We start from the raw sequence: 10,978 nt of genomic DNA on the forward strand, positions 1-10,978 counted from the left end.
TTAAGGATTAAACAGTTCTTAAAGTCTTCTCTGCTGTGGCTGGCTCGTTGGTGCTCTTGCCGGGGGGAACTCAGTGGAAATGCAGATGACATCCCTCTTTCAGGTGGGTAAATTTCATATTTCCATAAACTTTTTAAAGCTTCCTATTTATGAAAACATTGGCAAATTTGGGTATCACCAGGAATGAAAACAGAACTTTGTAGATTTGAGTGTTCCTTTGTAGAGTCATATGGAAGGCTTATTACTACTGATCCTATTACTGACATGAGCATCCTATTATTGATACTATGTATCAACACTTCCCAAACTTTTGTCATCCCAAATAGAGAATACTAACTTAATTTCCTTGAACATTTTATCTGTGTGGAGGAAGTGTTGGAGAAAAAGTGAATATTCTAAAATTATTTTTCAATTGTTCCTTTCCACTTCTCTTTCTGACAAGGAGAATTGAATTTCTTAAAAGAAGGCTGATAGTACAATTCTTTGAAACATTTAAGTAACCTTGTGGCCTAGTGTCTTGTATTTGCTCTTCTTCAAATAGATGATATACTGGAAAATGCTTTATTATCCTACATAATTGCACAATGGTGACCATGCTTAAAAGAAGACAAAATGTCTTATAGATAGATTTTTATGTAAAAGATTTATGCTACTTTGTCATTCTTAATTTACTCAACATCCAATAAGTATATGTTAGTCAAATATGAAAACAGAAAGACCTCAAAAAAGAAAGCCAAGAATGGACTGTATCCTTTAGGCCCAGAGTTCTACACTGAGAACTTCCTAGGCCCAGCAAGAAATTGATGCCAAGACACCTGGTAGATCTCCAAGGGACACAGATATTGAAAGGAGACAAGGAACTCCCCCTCCAAGGCTAGCAAAGAAAGTCTTTCCTTAGAGTTGGCATCCTGACTTTGGATTTGTAACCTCTTAAACTGTGAGAACTGCAAGGTCAGTGGTTCAAGCTCACTAGCTGCTCCTCAGAAACCCTATACAGGGTCGCTATGTGTCAGAAGCGACTCGATGGCACTTCACAACAACAACAACAAACTATGAGAAAATGAATTTGATTGTTAAAAAAAAAAAAGAAGAAATGGTCGATGTTCAACCATTTCAAGAGGTAGCATATAATCAAGAACCAATGATACTGAAGGCACTGGCAAAGAACATGAATTGATGGAACACAAATTAAAATCTTTCAACAAACTGATGCATGATTGGAGGCATTCATTCATCTATGCCAAAAAATTAAGACAGCTACTCGGTCAACTGATTGGAAGAGATCTGTATTTGTGTGCATTCCAAAGAAAGATGACCCAATGGAATGCAGAAATCATCAGACATTTTCATTAATATCTTATGCAATTAAAGTTTTGCTAAAGATAATTCAAAAATGGCTACAACAGTACGTTTACAGGGAAGTGCCAGAGGTTCAAATTGGATTCACACAAGAACGTAGAACAAGAGATATCATTTCTGACATCACATGGATCTTGGTCGAAACAGAGAATACCAGAAAGATGTTAACCTGTGCTTTATTGACTGTGCAAAGGCTTTGGACTGTGTGGATCATGACAAACTGTGGACAACATTGTGGATAATGAGTATTTTGGAATTCTTAAGTGTGCTCCTGAGGAATCTATACATAGATCAAAAGGCAGTTGTTCAAACAGAGCAAGGGGACACTGAATGGTTTAAGATTAAGGAAACTGTGTTCTTTCACCATACTTATTCAGTCTGTATGTGAAGCAAGTAATCTGAGAAGCTGTGATATATGAAGAAGAATGTGGCATTAGGCTTGAAAGAAGATTCATTAACAACCTTCAAGTGCAAATGATAAAACTTTGCTGAAAATGAAGAGGATTTAAAATACTTACTGATGAAGATCAAAGACCACAGCCTTAAGTATGATTTGAACCTCAATATAAAGAAAGCAAAAGTCCTCACAGTGGTACAAGTAAATAACATCAAGATAAATGGAGAAAATATTCAAGTTGTCAAGGGCTTTATTTGTCCTGATCAACCATCACAGAAGTAGGCCTCAAGTAATCAAACAACATATTGCATTAGGCAAATCTGCTGCACAATTGTCCTTTAAATTGTTCAAGAGCAAAGATGTCAGTTTGAGGACTAAGGTGCACCTGATCCAAACCATGGTATTTTCTATAGCCTTATATGCATGTGAAAGTTAACAATAAATAAAGAAGACCACAGAAGAATTGATGCATTTGAGTTATGGTGTTGAAGAAGAATATTAAAAGTGCCATGGACTGCCAGAAGAACAAACAAATCTGTGCTATAAGTACAATCAGAATGTTCCTTAGAAGCCAGGATGGCCAGACTTCATCTTTCATACTTTGGACATATAATCAGGAAGGAGCAGTCCCTGGAGCATGCTTGGTAAAGCGGAGGATCAGCGAAAATGAGGAAGACCCCCAGTGAGATGGATTGGCACAGTAGCAACAGTAGTAGGCTCACATGTAGCAATGATTGCTAGATTGGTGAAGGACTGGGCAGTGTTTCGTTCTGTTGTGCATAGGCTCGCTATGAATTGGTACTGACTTGATGACACCTAATAACAATAACAATAATATATTTAATAAAAAGCTGAGACAATAGTATTTTTCAATGGAAAATTTATGTCCCCCACAGATCTTAACAAAATTATAACTGTCATCAGTTCAGGCTTTCTGGGAGTTTGAGCATATTCCTAATTCACCAGATATTGTAATGATTTGGATCAACTCTTAAATTGCAAAAGGTTGTAAGTCAGCATATAAAATTTGTTAAAAATAGGTGAGAAAGTAATAAAACAGACATTGCTGTTTAAAAAGAATACGAAAGAAAGAAATGGTCGATGTTCAACCATTTCAAGAGGTAGCATATGATCAAGAACTGATAGTAGTACTAAAGGAAGAAGGCCAAGCTGCACTGAAGGTATTGGAGGACAACAAGGCTCCAGACATTGACAGAATACAAATTGAAATCTTTCAACAAACTGATGCACCATTGGAGGTGCTCGTTCATCTATGCTGAGATATTTAGAAGATAGCTACTTTCCAACAGATTCAAAGAGATCCATATCTGTGCCCATTCCTAAGGGGTGGCCCAATGAAATGTGGAAATCATCAAACAATATCATGTGCAAGTAAAATTTTTCTGGTAATAATTAAAAAACAGATGCAATAGTACATCAACTGCCAGAAATGCAAGCCAGATTGAGACAAGGTTATGGAATATAGGATATTGCTGAAAACAGATGGATCTTCGCTGAAATCAGAGAATACCAGAAAGATGTTTACATGTAAATAACTATGCAAAGACTTTCAACTTTGTGGATCATGACAAGCTATGGATAACATTACAAAGAATGGGCAATCAAGAATGCTTGGTTATGTTTATGAGGAACCTGTACATAGAACAAATCAAAGTCATTTAAGCAGAACAAGGGAACACTGAATAGTTTAGAATCAGGAAAGATGTGTGCTAGGGTTGTATTCTTTCATTATACTTACTCAATCTGTATGCTAAGCAAATAATCCAAGAAGATGGATTATATGAAGTAGACCATGGCATCAGGATTGGAGGAGGACTGATCTGGACCTGTGGTATGCAGTTGATACAACTTGCTTGCTGAAAGTGAAGAGGATTTAAAATACTGATTAGGATCAAAGATTATAACCTTCAGAATGGATTGTACCTCAATGTAGAGAAAACAAAAATCCTCACAATTGGACAAAAATAAATAAATAAATAACATATGATAAATGGAGAAATGATTGAAGTTGCCAAGAACTTGATTTTGCTTGGATCTGCAGTCAACAATCGTGGAAGCATGAAAGCAGCAGTCAAGAAATCAATGAACAAATTGCTTTAGGCAAATCTGCTTCACAAGACCTCTTCAAAGTGTTCAAGAGGAAAAGATGTCAGTTTCAGGACTAAGGTGTGTCTGACCCAAGACACAATCTTTTCAGTGGTCTCATATGCATTTGAAAATTGAACAATGAACAAGGAAGATGGTAGGAGAATTGATGCATTTGAGTTATGGTTTGGGAAGAATATTGAATGTACCATAGACTGCCAGGAGAACAAGAAAATCTGTGTTGGAAAAAGTATAGTCAGAATGCTCTTTTAGTACAAAGATGATGAGACTTCATCCCTCATACTTCAAACATATTATTAGGATGGACCAGTCACTGCCTGGAGAAGGACATCATACTTGGTGAAATGAAGGTATGGCAAAAAAGAGGGAGAGCCCCAAGGATATGGATTGACACAGTGGCTACAGCAATGGACTCAAGGGTAACAACTATTGTGAGATTGGTGCAGGACCAGGCAGTGTTTAGTTCTGTTGTGCATAGGTTACTATGAGTTGTAACTGATGAAATTTCACCTAACAGCAACACCATGAGAATTTAATTTTAAAAAATTTATATGTGTATATTTGATTCATTAATTTTAAATCTGTTTTTTCAATCTTTCTCAATTATATCTTGAAAATAAATTATGTGGAATTGTGATAATTTTATTTCAACTAGCAGTATTATCAATTTCTACTTGGTTTTACCCTTACCAGCACTGTATATGATCATTTCTGAATCTTTTCCAGTTGTTAGCGAAACATATCAATTTGTTGTTGCTTTAATTTAGATTTATTAATTTGATGAAAGTTTGTATATTAAAACTTTTTTTTTACCCATTTGTATATGTTCCTGACAAAAATTTATCAATGCTCTTAACCTAAATTTTACTAGGTATATATCGTCTTCTCAATGATTTGCAAAATCTTTATGTTAAGAAAATTTATCCTTTGTTCAATAAATAAGATTACTTTTAGTAGACTGTTTTTGCCTTTTGATTTTGATGACCTGTTTTTTGATGTTTGATTCATGTTGGATTTTATTCATATATAAGAGTAAGTCAAAGTATTGCTACATAGGTTTATTCCAAACAAAACATGTTTCAACATGTCTCTATAATCAGTGGATAGTTGTAAACAAGTTCTCTCAGTAATACAGTTGTCTTAATCTCATCATAGAGCCCAAAACAGGTCCAATTAAAACAGTGGCTTCTGAGAGGATCAGCTGGGCCAGTTCGATTAAAGGCACAGAGGTAATCTCTGAAAGCTATGGTGACTTTATTTTGGCATTCTAAAAGTATAATTTTAGTAGATTCGATTAAAGGACAACCACGGGGAATAATTATGAAGTTTTAAGAACATTGAAATCTGCATTGGTGAGAAAATTCCAAGAAAATTAAGATTTTTTTTCTCATCCTGACAATGCACGTGCACATTCTTTGAGAGAAGCAAGAGTAGTCCTGTAAGAATTTCATTGGAAAACTTTTTCCATAAACTTTTACAATCCTGATTTTGGTCCTTAAGACTTCTTTTTGTTCCCAAGCTCAAATAATGTTGAATAGCAACACGATTTGAGTTCTTCATGATGTCAAAACTACCATTTTGACTTGATAGAAATTGAACAGTATAGAATACTTTGGAGAAAGGTTGTTGCTGTTAAATGTGGTGGCATCATTTCTGACTCACAGCAACCCTGTATAGGGATTCCAAGGCTGTAAATCTTTGTGGGAGCAGAAAGCCTCATCTTTCTCCTGAGAAAGGTTTAGAGAAATAGATACACTGTCTTCAAAATTGTATTTAGATGGAGGATGTGTTGAGAATCAACAACTTTACATTGTGTTATTTTTGTTTATGGTACCTTGAGATTTTGTAGCAATACGTTTTACATAGTCTCATGTGTATCTCCACAGTAGCTTAATTGTATATTTTTAATCCCCGTTTCCATTTTTTTCTAACATTAATGCAATCACTATTTCTAATAGTTACATATGGCTTATTATTGACAAATGTCATCAAATCGGTTCCGACTTACACAAAACTACATAGGGTTTCCAAGGAGCAACTGGTGAGTTTGAACCACCGACCTTGTGGTTCAAACTAACTCTACGGTTCAGTGCATTATCCTGCAGCATAATAAGATATAACATACTTTTTATAATAGTATTTGTCTTGATTGCTACATGCACCTCTTATTGCTACACCTGCAGAACGTAAACTAGAGGTAGAATGTTCCATATAGAAAACTGATGTGACACTGCAATAGAACCTGATTTTTCTATGTAGGAAACCTTCTATTTTGTTCAGTGGTGTATCTAATGTTCTGTTCTCAATAATTCTTCATATACATTTTTATTTATTTAAAAAATGTCTATTGAGAAGTTATCATGTTTCAAGGATGAGTAGACAAGGCTGTCATGTATGGTAACTCTTAACATCTGCATTTTTAAATACAAATTCCATTTAGGAGATGTTACCCTGGAATTTGATATATCAATCTTGTTGCTAAGTGCCACTGAGCCAGTTCTAGTGCAGTGACCCTGTAGAGGATTCCTGAGCCTCTACATCTTTTCCAGAGCAGAAAATCTATTTTTTTTTTCTCTCAAAACAACTCATGGGCTTGAACCTCTGACCTTGTGGTTTGCATTACAGTGCTTATTGTACAGAGCCACGATACTCCCCATGTTAATATTAGGAATAAATGAATATGTGCAAACTGTTTTGTTTTTTGGTAAAATCTATCATGGGATTTGGCAAAATTTGCAGTTAGTATGTATCTTTCTCTTTGAGTAGTTATAGATACATATCTCTGTATGAGTACTGAATGTAAAACTTTGCTAAAGACAAGACAAAAATGACTGCAGGCATACATTGACAGAAAACTTCCAGAGTTCCAGACCAGATTCAGAAGAGGATATGGAATGAAGGATATCATTCCTGACGTTAGATAGATCTTGGCTGAAAGCAGAGAATACCACAAAAATTTTTGCCTGTGCTTTATTTAATATGCAAAGTCTTTCCATTGTGTGGATCATGACAAGCTATGGACAACATTGCAGAGTATGAGTATCTGGAACACTTAATGTGCTCAAGAGGAACTTGTACATAGACCAAGAGACAATTGTTCAAACAGAACAAGGCGACACCAAATGGTTTAAAAATAGGAAAGGTGTGCTCTAGGTTTGTAATCTTTCACCTTACTTATTCAATCTGTATGCTGAGCATATAATGTAAGAAGTTGGATTATATGAAGAAAAATGTAGCACCACTATTGGAGGAAGACTCATTAAGAACCTGTGATATGCAGGTGACACAACCTTGCTTACTGAAAGTCAAGAAGACTTAAAATACTTACTGAATAGATCACAGAACACAGTCTTTGGTATGGGTTGCATCTCAATATAAAGAAAACAAAAATTCTCACTACTGGACCAATAAACAGCATCCATATAAATGGAAAAAATATTGAAGTTGTCAAAGACTTCATTTTGCTTAGATCAACCATAAACACTCATTGAAGCAACTGTCAAAAAAAATCAAATGATGTAGTGCATTAGGCAAATCTGCTGCACAAGACCTCCTTAAAGTGTTCAAGATCAAAGATGTCAGCTTTGATTAAAAGCATTGTGTTTTCAATAACCTTATATGCATGTGAAAGCTGGATAGTGAATAAGGAAGACAATAGAAGCATTGATGCATTTAAATTATGGGATTGAAGGCGAATGTTAAAAGTACTGTGGATTGCCAGAAGAACAAACTAATAATCTGTGTTGGAAGAAGTACAGCCAGAGTGCTCCTTGGAAGCCAGGATAACCAGACTTCATCTGTCATGCTTTGGACATATTATCAGGTGGGACCAGACCTTGGAGAAGGATACCATGTTTGGTAAAGTGGAGGGTTTGAGAAAAAGAGAAAGATCCACAACCTGATAGATTGGCAGAAGCAATGGACTCAAACGGAGCAAAGATTGTGAGGTTGGCAGAGGGTTCTATTGTGCATAGGGTTGCTATGAGTTGGGACCAACTTGATGGTACCTAACAGCAGCATAGGAATGTGGATCTAGATAGATGTATACACTCGATTATTTTAGGGGACAAAGTCAAAGACTTTCTAATAGAAGCTATACTTTATATATATATAAACTTATAAAACCTTCAATCAAAGTCAGACCTATAGCCTTCAAGCCAATTAGGACTCATGGTGATTTCACCAGTTTCAGAGTAGAACTACACACCATACAATTCCCAATGATTGTAATATTACTAAAGTAAATCACCAGGGCTTTCTTATACGACACCACTGGCTCGAGTCAAACTGCCAACGTTTCAGTTAGAAACTGAGTTTAAATCATTGACTTCTCCTAGGGACCTATAAATATTAAAAGGTTTCGATTTTCATAATGAGATGCTGATATACTGCTTCGTACCCACTTGTAGTGGTTGTTGTAAAGTACCATCAAGTTGGTGCTGACTCATAGTGACCCTTTATAGGGTTTCCAAGGCTCTAAATCTTTGTAGGAACAGAAAGCTTCAGCTTCTCCCATGTAGTGACTGGCTCGTTCAAGCTGCTGACCTAGTGATTCATAGCCCAGTGCTTATCCCAAGAGTGACTGCACTCCTATCATATCTACTAGGATGGTTATAATAAAAAAAAATAAAAAATAAATGGAAAATGGAAAATTTGGAATCCTCAGATATTGCTAGTAGGAATACAAAATGATATGGATGGCTTTGGAAAGCTATCCATGGCTCCTCAAAATGTTATATAAATGTTACACCAACAATTCCACTCATAGGTGATATTAGATTTGGTAGTTTTAACAGAAGTTGCATTTACTAGATAATGAATTTTGGAGAGTAGAGATGAAAGGAGGTCTGGTGTATTCTATAGGAGGGAAGACAGTTGGACAGACAGTCTTATTTGATCATTCTGAATTATTCTTTACTCTTGAATTTGGAGCTATCAATGCCTGGGGGAGAGTATGGTTATTTCTTGGGGCTTTCTTAAAACATCTTGAGAGTTTAGGAAGAAGAATGTTTACTCTTTCTCACTTTGTATACTATGAGAAAAGAGGGCACATGCTTTACACTTGTTTGCCTTGACACTTTAAATCCTAATAGTAAAAGTTTTTATTCCCAGGAAGCTATAATAATGTTGAGTTGATTAGATATTATGCAAATAAAAACATAGCTCCAGGCATATATGAAACAGAATTGACAGAATCACAAAGACAAATGTAGTCATACACAGTCCTTGGTATTTAAACTATTGGAAGGTCCTACCCAAACCCAGTAAAATCAATGTAACTGCTGTTAAATTGATTCTGACTCATTCCAACACTATAGGACAGAGTTGTTGTTGTTAAGTGCCGTCAAGTTGGTTCCAATTTTTAGTGACCCCATGTAGGGTTTCTGAGTCTTCATATCCTTGTGGGATAGTCTCATCTTTCCCCTACAGAATGGCTGGCAGACTTAAAATACAGACCTGGGGCTTTGCAGTCCACTACTTATTGTATAAAGTACCAAAAAAAAAAAAAAATTTATTCCTATGCTCCCAACAGGACAGGGTAGAACTGTCCAATATAGTTTTCAAAGTTGTAATTCTTTACAGAAGGAGACTGCCACATCTTTGTCCAGTGAAGTGACAGGTGGGTTCAACCCACCAATATTATGGCTAGCTGAGAGCTTTAAGCACTGCAACACCAAGACTCTTTATTGAAGATTGTTGTTGTTGTTGTTGTCAGGTGCCATCCAGTCAGAACCGACTCATAGCAACCCCATGCACAGCAGAATGAAACAATGTTGGATCCTGGGCCAACCTCACTACCGCTGCCACACTTGAGTCCATCAATGATGCCACCTGGCTGATCCATCTCGTTGGGGGTCTTCCTCTTTTTCTCTGACCCTCCACCCTACCCAGCATGACATCCTTCTCCAACGATTGTTTCCTCCGGACAATATGTCCAAAGTAGGAGAGACGAAGCTTAGCCATCCTGGCCTCCAAGGAGCACTCTGGCTGCACTTCTTCCAAAACAGATCTATTGGTTCTTTTGGCAGTCCATGGCACCCTCAGTATTCTCCTCCAACACCACAACTCAAAGGCATCAATTCTTCTACGATCCTCTTTATTCACTGTCCAGCTTTCGCATCTATATGAGGCTATTGAAAACACAATGGCTTGGGTCAGGCGCACCCTAGTCCTCAAGCTGACATCTCTGCTCTTCATATTGAAGATTAAGCAAGTAAAAAAAAAAGTTTCAACAATACAACTAATGTGAATGATCTAATAAACAGTTATATAACTGTGTACTGAACAATAAGCAAATACGTTTCTCAGACTAATAGGCAATGTTTATGCAAATGGACTATTCTGCACAAATTGCTGTGGAGTGGATTCCAACTCACAACAACCAAAAAGGACAGAGTTGAACAACCTCGTAAGGTGTCCAAGGCATCTTGACTCAAGCAGACTGTCACTTCTTTCCCTGTGTAGCAGCTGGTGAATTCAAAATACCAAGGGATTAGCAGCTGAGCATTTACCTACTGGGCCACCAGGGCTCCTAATTAATTATTGTTTTTAGACGGTTTTGAGTTGAGTCAGATATGATTTATAGTGTTCCTATTCCCAACAGAATGAAACACTGCCTGGTCCTGTTCCATCCTCACAACTGTTTTATGTTTGAGCCCATTGTTGCTGTCTCTTTGTCAATCCATGTTCCAAGCATGATTAGACAACTAATAAAGCATACCAGAGAGATTGTAATAGCATTATCTGTAGTTAAAAAGGGAAATGACCTAAATGTTTGTCACTAATGCAATAGTGTAATAATTACATAGTGCCATAACTTTGTCAGTCTGTCATACTGTGCAGGCTTCTTGCATCTTGCTGTGATGCTGGAAGCTATGCCACCAGTACTGTAAATACCAGCAGGGTCACCCATGGTGGACAAGTTTCACCTGAGCTTCCAGACTAAAACAGAGCTGAAAGGCAGAGATGCAGGATGCTTCTGATTCGTTAGCCACTGAAAATCTTAGGAACAGCAACAGAACCTTGTTAGATATAGTGCTAGAAGATGAGCCCTCCAGGTTTTAAGGCACTCAAAATACAACTGAGGAAGAGCTG

The sequence above is a fragment of the Chrysochloris asiatica genome, unplaced genomic scaffold (genome assembly GCF_000296735.1).
Source record: "Chrysochloris asiatica unplaced genomic scaffold, ChrAsi1.0 scaffold00033, whole genome shotgun sequence".
Taxonomy (NCBI): Eukaryota; Metazoa; Chordata; class Mammalia; order Afrosoricida; family Chrysochloridae; genus Chrysochloris; species Chrysochloris asiatica.